Raw genomic sequence first — 9,465 nt, 5'->3', positions numbered from 1 at the left:
TACCTAGCTAAGTAAATAGCTAGCCTAGCTACCATTCTTAGTGTTTAAACTCTTCGCGCTTCAGAGCTGACATCCAAACGCAAACTGTGATTGGCTGAAGCCTCCATTCTGGAACGCGCAATACAAACGTCATTTATTCCATCGCCTATGACGGGCTCAAAGTACCATCGCTCAAAGACTTTGTTACGTTTTGGAATAACGTTTGTATATCATATTCAAAAACTTTATTTGCAAACCAGACACATGACTTTACGCTTCGACATCACGTTTGTAAACACTGCTTACGTTTTGCCCACCAGTTGCGTAATTTCCAGCGACCCCAATCAGCGTCTGTGGGTGTCTCAAAACGGCTTGTTCACTAACTGGGAGCTCACGTGTTCTGGGATGTCCAGTGTAAAATGATCCCAGAGTACTGGAACGTTTGTGGGACGTAGCTCAAACAAGTTGTATCAACAAGGGCAACATGTTCTTAAATATATCTATGTGTCTGTGTTATTTTTCTAACTTTGCTAGCAAATGATACAAATTAAAAAGTTAAGCACAAAATTAAAGCTAAAAGAATTGTGAAAACAAGCAATTTAAATATGCTTTTATTTGGGGTTATGAAATGTAATTTATCTTTAAACATACATGCTGTATCTTAAAGCAAGCAATGTCAACAAGGGCAAGTGTTCTTCAAGAAATATATATATATATATATATATATATATATATATATATATATATATATATATATATATATATATATACACACACACACACACACACACACACACACACACACACACAATACAATCATACTATCATACTGGTCAGTTTGTTTGTCACTGCTTAATTTTAAGCAAATCAAAAGTTGGCAGGCAAAGTCAAAAATGTGTGTGTGTGTGTGTGTGTATATAGTGCTTTTTACAACAGCCATTGTCACAAAGCAGCTTTACACATGTCCGAGTCCAAGACCCCAGTGAACAAGCCAAGGAAAGGGGGGGCGCTCCTCCACTGGCCAACAACAGACACCATAATAGCAACAATATAAACAATAAATAGAAAAATAAGTAGTGAGAAAAAAAAAAAAAAAAAAGCAATGAATGCCTATTCCGATTTTCTAGAAGTCCTAGTCTGGGTGTACATGTGGTTGTACATGTGCCCAAAACCCATCTTGCAAGAGAACGTCTGTCTAGTGCAATGAAGAAGTAGTTGGCTGGGTTGTTGGGGGGGGGGGGGGGTAGATTTCCTTATTCTTGGTACTAGTAAAGAGCCTGCATCTTTTGATCTAAGCAGACCTGGCAGGTCATAATTTTCTGCATCATGTGAAGATAGCATGTTCTTAATTTTTGCAATGTTCCTGAGGTAAAGAATGGCTGCCCTAGAAATATTATTTACATGATCTTCAAATGAAAGACTGGGATCCATAATTACACCAAGATCTGTAACTGTTAAAGAATGTGAGATTGGGAGACCATCAAGGTTTATTATGTAATTAGAGAGTGAAGTCCTAGCTGTCTGTGGGCCTAATAGAAGGACATCTGTTTTGTCAGGATTAAGTGAGAAATTTTCTCAACATCCAGTGTCTGATATCCTTTACACAGTCCTCAATAGTATAAAGATATTTGATATTTGTCCTCTGGTTTGGTTGAGACATATAACTGAGTATCATCAAAAAGGGCAAATCCCAACAGCATTTCTTGCGACAATTTAGTAAAATGTTGTGATCTGTGGTGTAAACTGCTGCACTGAGATCAAGCAATATAAACAAAGAGACATAACCCTGGTTGGAAGCCATCAACAGGCCATTGGCTACTTTAATCAGTGCTGTCTCTGTACTATGATGAGGCCTAAACTTTGTCTGAAAGACTTCATATATCTGTTTCTGATTCAGGTATGAGTTTAGCTGCTGAGCTACAGCTTTTTTTTAGGATCTTGGAGATAAAGGGAAGGTTTGAGATCAGCTTGTAGTTTAACAACGTCGGCTGAGTATATATATATATATATATATATATATATATATATATATATATATATATATAAAACGGATCTGATTACTGCTAATTTGAATGATTTAGGTATGTAGCCAATGTTCAAGGAGGAGTTAATTTAGTAAAGTTTCAATCACTTCAGGTAGAATTTATTTAAGAAAGTTTGTGGGCAACAAATCTAGTAAGCAGGTGGAAGGTTTTGAGTGTGAGATCAGAAATGTTAGTTCAGGCTCTTGGATAGAAGTAAAGGATTCTAGAGTCTTTATTGACACGGTTGTACTGATCTTCATGTAACCACCTGATGCCACATTAACATGAATTTTATCTCTAATGTGCTTAATTTTCCCATTGAAATAAAGCACGAACCCATTACTACTGTGTAATGTATTCTGAGCATTGGTGTTAGTTTTATTCTTCATTTGATGTGCAATTGTACTAAATATTGTTCTAAAGATTCTAGGATTATCAATTTAGTATGGTCCACTGCAAAGAAGTAGATTTGATGGAAGCATATTTCCATGTTCTTGGTGTCTTGGCACACAGATGTTTTCAGCAGTTCACCTTTCAAGGTAATGCCTACAAGTTTACAGTAACAGTTCTTTTGGGCTTTCGCTGGTCGCTGGAGATTCCACTCAATGCATACAGGCTGTTGTAACACCACTTCTGTCTACAGGTAAGATACTTCCATGCTTAGTTGACTGGCTCATGTGTGCCCCATCCCACAACAACTTGGGGTTGTAAACTGGGAAAAGGAAAAAGAAAGCTTGCTTCTACACAGACGTAACACTATACTGGGACGGCCCAGGACTCACAATTCATAATGGCCTCTAATCTTCTCCAGGCAAAAGTGATCCTGCCCAGTCTGACACAGCTTTTAAGAGGACAAAACCTTCCTTTTGTGGCTGCTTAATATGCTGAGTGTGGCAGTGTCAATCATTTCACTTGGTCTGCTATGGCTGCACCCAGTCTAAATTTGGATTATACACCTTTGACTCCATCTATCTTGACATTGACACCCTTGGGTAAGAGTTGCCATTCTGTGTATCAACCCTGGAACTATAGAGAAGCATGGATTTTCTTACCAGTGGTGTTTGTCTGTCAGCACAGAAGCTTCCCACACCAGTTGCAATTTTGTCTGGATCAGTTAGGACATAAGCAGGAGGTGGGGCATGGCACACCAACCAGATTATGTCAGTGAGTCTCCTGTTCTTGAAATGCTTTGCATAATCCTTACAAGGTAAAGGTGTCTTTTTTTGGACAGACAACATCTTTGCAGTTTTCCAAGTAATTATTTAGGGGGCACAAGGTTGTCAGCATCTGTCTGGTTAGCCCACCAACAACCTAAACTGGCTTTTTCCCAGGCTAGTTTCACAGCATGTAGTTCGCCTGCCTGTCCACTACCATCATGTAGCCAGTGCACTTTTCAATCAGAGTACTCAGGGGAACTGGAGAATACACAAGGAAGTCATCCAGATGTGACACATTTAAAATAGTTGTGGTGGACCTGTCCTCTCTGATTTGCCCAGACAGACTGCATAGCTACATTGGGCCTGATTGTCTTCTATATGCCTTCCATCCACTTCCATTCCTCTGTGCAACTTTGCTCAAGCTTCAACATCAACAGTGTCAGGAGATGTTTATTGCCACCCACTGGCCAGCAAGACCTTTGTTTCCCTTAGTAATGTCAGATCATCTCCAGTTGTGGATATGGCCCCTTGGGTCAGTGTGCAATTTATTGCATGCATATAAAACATCAGATACATGCTGTTTGTGCAAAGTATTAATGTACTAATGTGATCTTTTCACATTGGTGTTCTGTCCATGCTAAATAGTCCCTGTTAAATACCCATTGCCCTCCATTCTGGAATATTTATAGAGCTTGCTGGACCAAGGTCTCTTTCCAGTAACCCAATCCAGCATACAAAATGTTCTGCATTCTTGTTTGTTAATCAGCCAATCACAATGTGTGCCTTTTTTGATGTAGTGACATCAGTGGGGCAGAAGTAGCCAAGTGGGCTATCAATTGGAAGCTTGTGGGTTTAGATCCCAGCTCTGCCATGCAGCCACTGTTGGGCCCTTGAGCAAGACCCTTAACTGTCTTGGCTCCAGGGGTCCTGGCCTTGTGCTCTGAGTCCAGCTCACAAAGAAGCTGGGATATGCAAAAAGAAACATTTCATTGCACTATACAGATTTATATGACCAAATAAAGGCATTCCATCTGGCCTAGATCTTAATCACTTTGTGCCATCCAGGAATTGCAATTCTACATATCTGTAATTGCAGCCTTTCACCGGTCTGACCAGTTCTTTGTCTGCTGTGGTGACAGGAGCAGAGACACTTTACTGTCAAAGAAGAGGCTTGCACATTGGCTCATTAAAGTAAAGTCTGTGGGTCAGTCTCTGCTGGATGTGGTAGAATATCATTCTAATAATGTTTGTACCACCCTGATGGACTAAAATAAAGAAAAAGAACACTGGTTATGCATGTAACCATGGTTCTGCAACTGTGGAAGACTGCCAGGGTCGCTTGGCACCAGATCTTGCAAGAATTTGGGTTCTAAGGAAGATGAGGCATCAATGAAGGCAGATACAGTCAGTCAGGTGTCATGCATCACACATCCTTGATTTGTTAGAATAAGACCTCAGTCAGCCCAGATTTGAGGGGTGTTTATCCACAATGTTTGCACAGTGCCTGCCAGTGTTCCACAGTCATATAACCAGCATTTACCATTCCAAAAACCAAACTCAGCATGAGTATGAGATTTTTGCTGTAGCAGTATACCTCAGGAAGCTACTTTGTTCTGCAGCTGGTTTACTGGATGAATAACTATTAGAACATTGGGCAATCATGCAGTGCAAATTTTCCGAAACCTTTTTTCATATTGATAAGTCATCTTGATAAGTACAATGAGTGGTTATAATAAATTATAAAGAGTAAATAGATTCTGTTTAGGTCTTTTGATGAATATACTGTTATCAGTAGAATCAATCTTTTGACCATTTTTCAGCATCACATTTCACCTGAAAGGATACTGATAAAGAAAATTTGTCGTTGACCTAAGGGTGATCCCACAATCACCAGTCTGACCAGGCCTTTATTATCACTGGAAATGTTCTCATTTTACCAGAGCATGAGGAACATAACATATTGTTGGTGTAATTGTATGTTGGTTTATTCAAGAAAGCAGGCCATAGCTTGTAGTTACAATTTCTACACATTTTTTGTTCTGTTCCATGAGCATAAACCTGTGAAAGTCAACTATCTTAACAAGGCTTCAAAAATGTATGAAAATATTTGAATTATTGCATTATTGAATCTTACCATTATTCATATCCTTTTAGCCTGCATGGCTGCTCCTTCATTATCTATATGAAAGAGATTATATGAATAGAATTCTTTTCATATCATTAATCAAAATATTGAACTTCAAGGCCTTATTTCACAATTTACTTGCTCTTGGTATCGCACGGAGCAGATGTTGTATGAATTATGGCAGTCTTGTGTATCTGTGGGATGTTCACCAAATCATGTATCCACCTTTGGTGATATTGATCATGCCATTTAAAGAATTATGTCATTGTCTGTGCTGTGTATTTGCTAATTAGTATAGCAAAAATGTTCTCATAATACACTTGAAAGAAAAAAAGAGAATTATTAATACAAATAAAAAATAAGGATTCACAAAAGTCTACAGTAATTTCATGTAAAAAAAAAAAAAAAAAAAGCAGACACACCAGACACCTGAAATAATTGTGATGTTCACATGGAGCCCTTGGCAAGACCTGCTCAATAGGATAAATCAAACAGAACATCTGGTTAGTTGCTAAAGAAGCTTGCTGGTATACCCCATATAAAATAATTTAATCCAGTTTATAAAATGTTTTGGAGAATTAACATGACCCAGACATTTTACATTGCTCCTTCTCTTTACATGAGGATAGATTAACCATAAGAAGTAAAACTGCACTGACAGACCGACCATAAGAAATAGTGTTGATATTGGTGATCAGTATTATATAAAATAATGTATATTTCCAATGTGTAATTATATCATTAGACATGTTTTATATAAGCAAATAAATGAAACAAGTGAACTACATTTGCAGCATTTAGCTGATGTTTATATCCAAAGCGACTTTCAGTTATGACTGAATACAACTTGAGCAATTGTGGGTTAAGGGCCTTGCTCAGCGGCCCAACAGTGGCCATTTGACAGTGGTGGATCTTGAACTGGCAACCTTCTCATTGCAAGTTGAGTACCTTACCCTACTGAAACGATATGCCTTTATTATTAATGATTTTTGAACTGATGCCACATTGCTACTTTGAGTAATTATTTAGGTGGTTATTTTATTACATTTTATAGACAGTTTGCCATTTTCCTTATTTTCATACAATAACACATTTTCTCTGAATGCCTATAATATTCTTTAATGAAGTGCTGTATGTGCTGTTGTTTAATGAAGTGCTTCTTGAATTGTGTTTATACAAACTGTCTTCTCATTTTGTTGACTCTTAACAAAACTTAAATCCTGCCACAGTCCCATAAAAACATCTGATGTAATAAGATATTTTCTTCATTGAGTTAAGAGGTTAACAATTGGACTGGGAGACATGTTTCTGTTATGTTGCAGAGATGTAGTCCAGCAAATGAAACATGACAGTTTTCACACAAGGAGCTGAACTGATACCGAGCCAAGGTGAAAAGGACTGAAATAGAGAACATGAGTAAGCCAGAGAACCAGTTAGCATCTTGAAGCCTTTTTTCTTCTTAACAAGAACAGGCTGTTTCCTCAAAATGTTTGATCATTACACATTAAATTAGATGGCTAGTCCTCTTATCATTACTCCTTAGAATAGCATATCCATATTTAGCAGACAGAATTAAATCAGTTCACAAACAAATTTCATTTTACAAACTCATGTGTCCTTAAATTAAAAGCAAAACTAAAACAGAATGTCCTAGGTTAAGGCCATGGCAATTAAGTCTGCTTACTTTTACTGATGTGCTGTCTCTTTTCATTGATTAACCTCTGTGAGATGAAATCTTTGAATCCTGTTAGCTTTTGTGCTAGATTGGTGTTTAGTTTTTGAGATATTATATTATGTCAGTGTACGTCAGTGGCAGGGAGTGACAGTATAGTGAATTTAATGCATAATATGGTACAACTCTCCCCACCAAAATCAAGCAGACGAAAGCTATGTTTATATATAACAAACCAGCACAAACACAACATAAACAAATGATACTCATTTGGTCAGGTTTGGTTTTGATTTGAATGGGATGAAGTTTTAACCTATATTGACCTATATATACTGCTCCATCTATCTCTTAGAATTTCCTCTTCCATGTTGATCTTCTTCACTCTCCATGGTTACTTCTCATTGCTCTTCATGTAACTGGCACAGAAAACCGAGGTGATTATGATGAACAGTGTTTTGTCTGAACACCTCACATCTTAAAGCCTGTGTGACAAACTCCAAAACTTTCCTTCTCTCTCTGCTGCTTCTTAGGATGGAAATGTCCTCCCTGCCACTGTCAGAATCATGCACTGAATTTTGTATCAGATAAACATTTGATTTCATCCATGTGTGGAATTATCTTACAAGCTTCCGTCCTATGTAAATTTGAAATACAATGTATGCATTAAGTGAATTCCTTATCCATTAAATCTTTTTAGAAATCCTATTTAAAAAAAAAAAATCCAAACTACAACCCAGTGAGTTTGCTTTGCTCTTTTAATCTATTTGTCCCATGACATAGTTATTGACTATTCCCAGTGCCCAGTGTATGCACCCTTTCCCTAATCAGCGGTTCAAGGAAATACGCTTCTGGATGAGAGAGAACTGGGTTTCATTTCATTATGCCATTTCAGTGTGTTCTTCTGAATGTGCAATGTGAGGAATATTCTCTTATAGAGCTATGGTGAGAGAGATTGATAGAAAAAAAGATAGTCAGTCTCTCTCTCTCTCTCGCTCTCTCTCTCTCTCTCTCGCTCTCTCTAACACAGTGCTTGACATTGTCTGGCCCTTGGTTCTGACCCAAAAGCCATGTGAACTTTTCACTGTGCCATGGGGGAATCTCGGTGAATAACACATGAGGTGAGCATGTTCCCTGATGGCACCATACAGAACTGGAAAGAAAAGACACACAGCTTATCAACACATACAACTTCAAACAGACAATAGCAAAACAATCATTTTCGTCATCAGATGTGTCTGATAACACAAGGCTAATTGCAAGTGATTGTTTATCATATGTGTTAGTGTTCATTACAAGGTGCTGTCTTATCTTGGTTAGCCGGAGCCAGCACTGAGCTGTCGTTAATTAACAAACGTCTGAAGAGTGGTATACACACAGTGTTCATTGATGAGGGCTTATGTTGTGTTTCTGATGGAGGAAACATTACAAATCCTTCTTGCCCCTCAGCCCCTCACATTGTAACTGCAGTTGCCCCTCAGAGACACAAATCTGCACTTGAGTCATTGCACTTACCCCTGGTTTCAACTACAATGCCCACTCACTTTACTTGGCAACAAATAGCCATCAGAGAGCATGACCGTGCCTTGGATTAATGTGGGTTACAGTACATAACTCCTGGCAAATATACATCAACAGAAATTTCAGGTGTTGGATTTTCTTTATGTAGAAACTCAAACATACCCACCTATCCAGTTCTTGTGCTCTTTTAATGACTACAACTGTTTATGTCACTGATCATATAATGCCCAAGTATGACTGTAAATCTAGGCTGAACAACCTAATAAAGAACAGGTAGTTACATAAGAAAGAACAGTAGTAGTGTTCCAGCAGTCAGCAGGGGAAAGGTTTTCTTAATTGGACAATGTTTTATCGTCAACTGCACATCAGACACTGGGCCACTGCCCAGACACAAGGGAAAGGGTCACAGCTACACTGCATGATATTTGAGAGCTAATACTTGGTAGCAATGATACAAATCATACAATATGTACTAGATCAATGTGTTCTACAATGGAATATAGCATAAAAGTGTAGGTCATAATACAGGTTCCTCATGGTTTGTAAGAAGGGAAAAACTGGTATAGTAGGGTGAGGAAGAGTGTGAGCTGTCCACAGAACATTCTGACTTGAGAAGAACACTCACACTTGTTTCTGTGACAATTTCGAGACATCATTCTTCATCACCAAGGCAACAGTATAAAAAGTAGGTTGCAGGGCTACATCAGCACATAGAGGTGAAAAGATAAACTAGAGTAACTCCTTAAGATTAACATTTCTGCTTTTTACATAAGTAAACCCAGAAAAATGTGCCACTAGAATGTCATGTTTGTACTGTATTTTTATCACACATTTGTCAAAGTGCAGTGTTCCCGTTAGTTGCCTGAAAAAGCATGCTTTTCTGCAAAGTAACTCGATCATAAGGGGCAGCAGACTGATGCTATTTTTAGCTCCCATCCACACCAGGCAGTCAAGTGACAGATCGGTCTCTGGGTGAAGACTCCAGCAGAG

This window comes from Electrophorus electricus, chromosome 2 (genome assembly GCF_013358815.1).
Source record: "Electrophorus electricus isolate fEleEle1 chromosome 2, fEleEle1.pri, whole genome shotgun sequence".
In the NCBI taxonomy this organism is placed as follows: Eukaryota; Metazoa; Chordata; class Actinopteri; order Gymnotiformes; family Gymnotidae; genus Electrophorus; species Electrophorus electricus.
The sequence above is the reverse complement of the archived record's forward strand: the minus strand, read 5'-3'. Positions refer to the sequence as shown.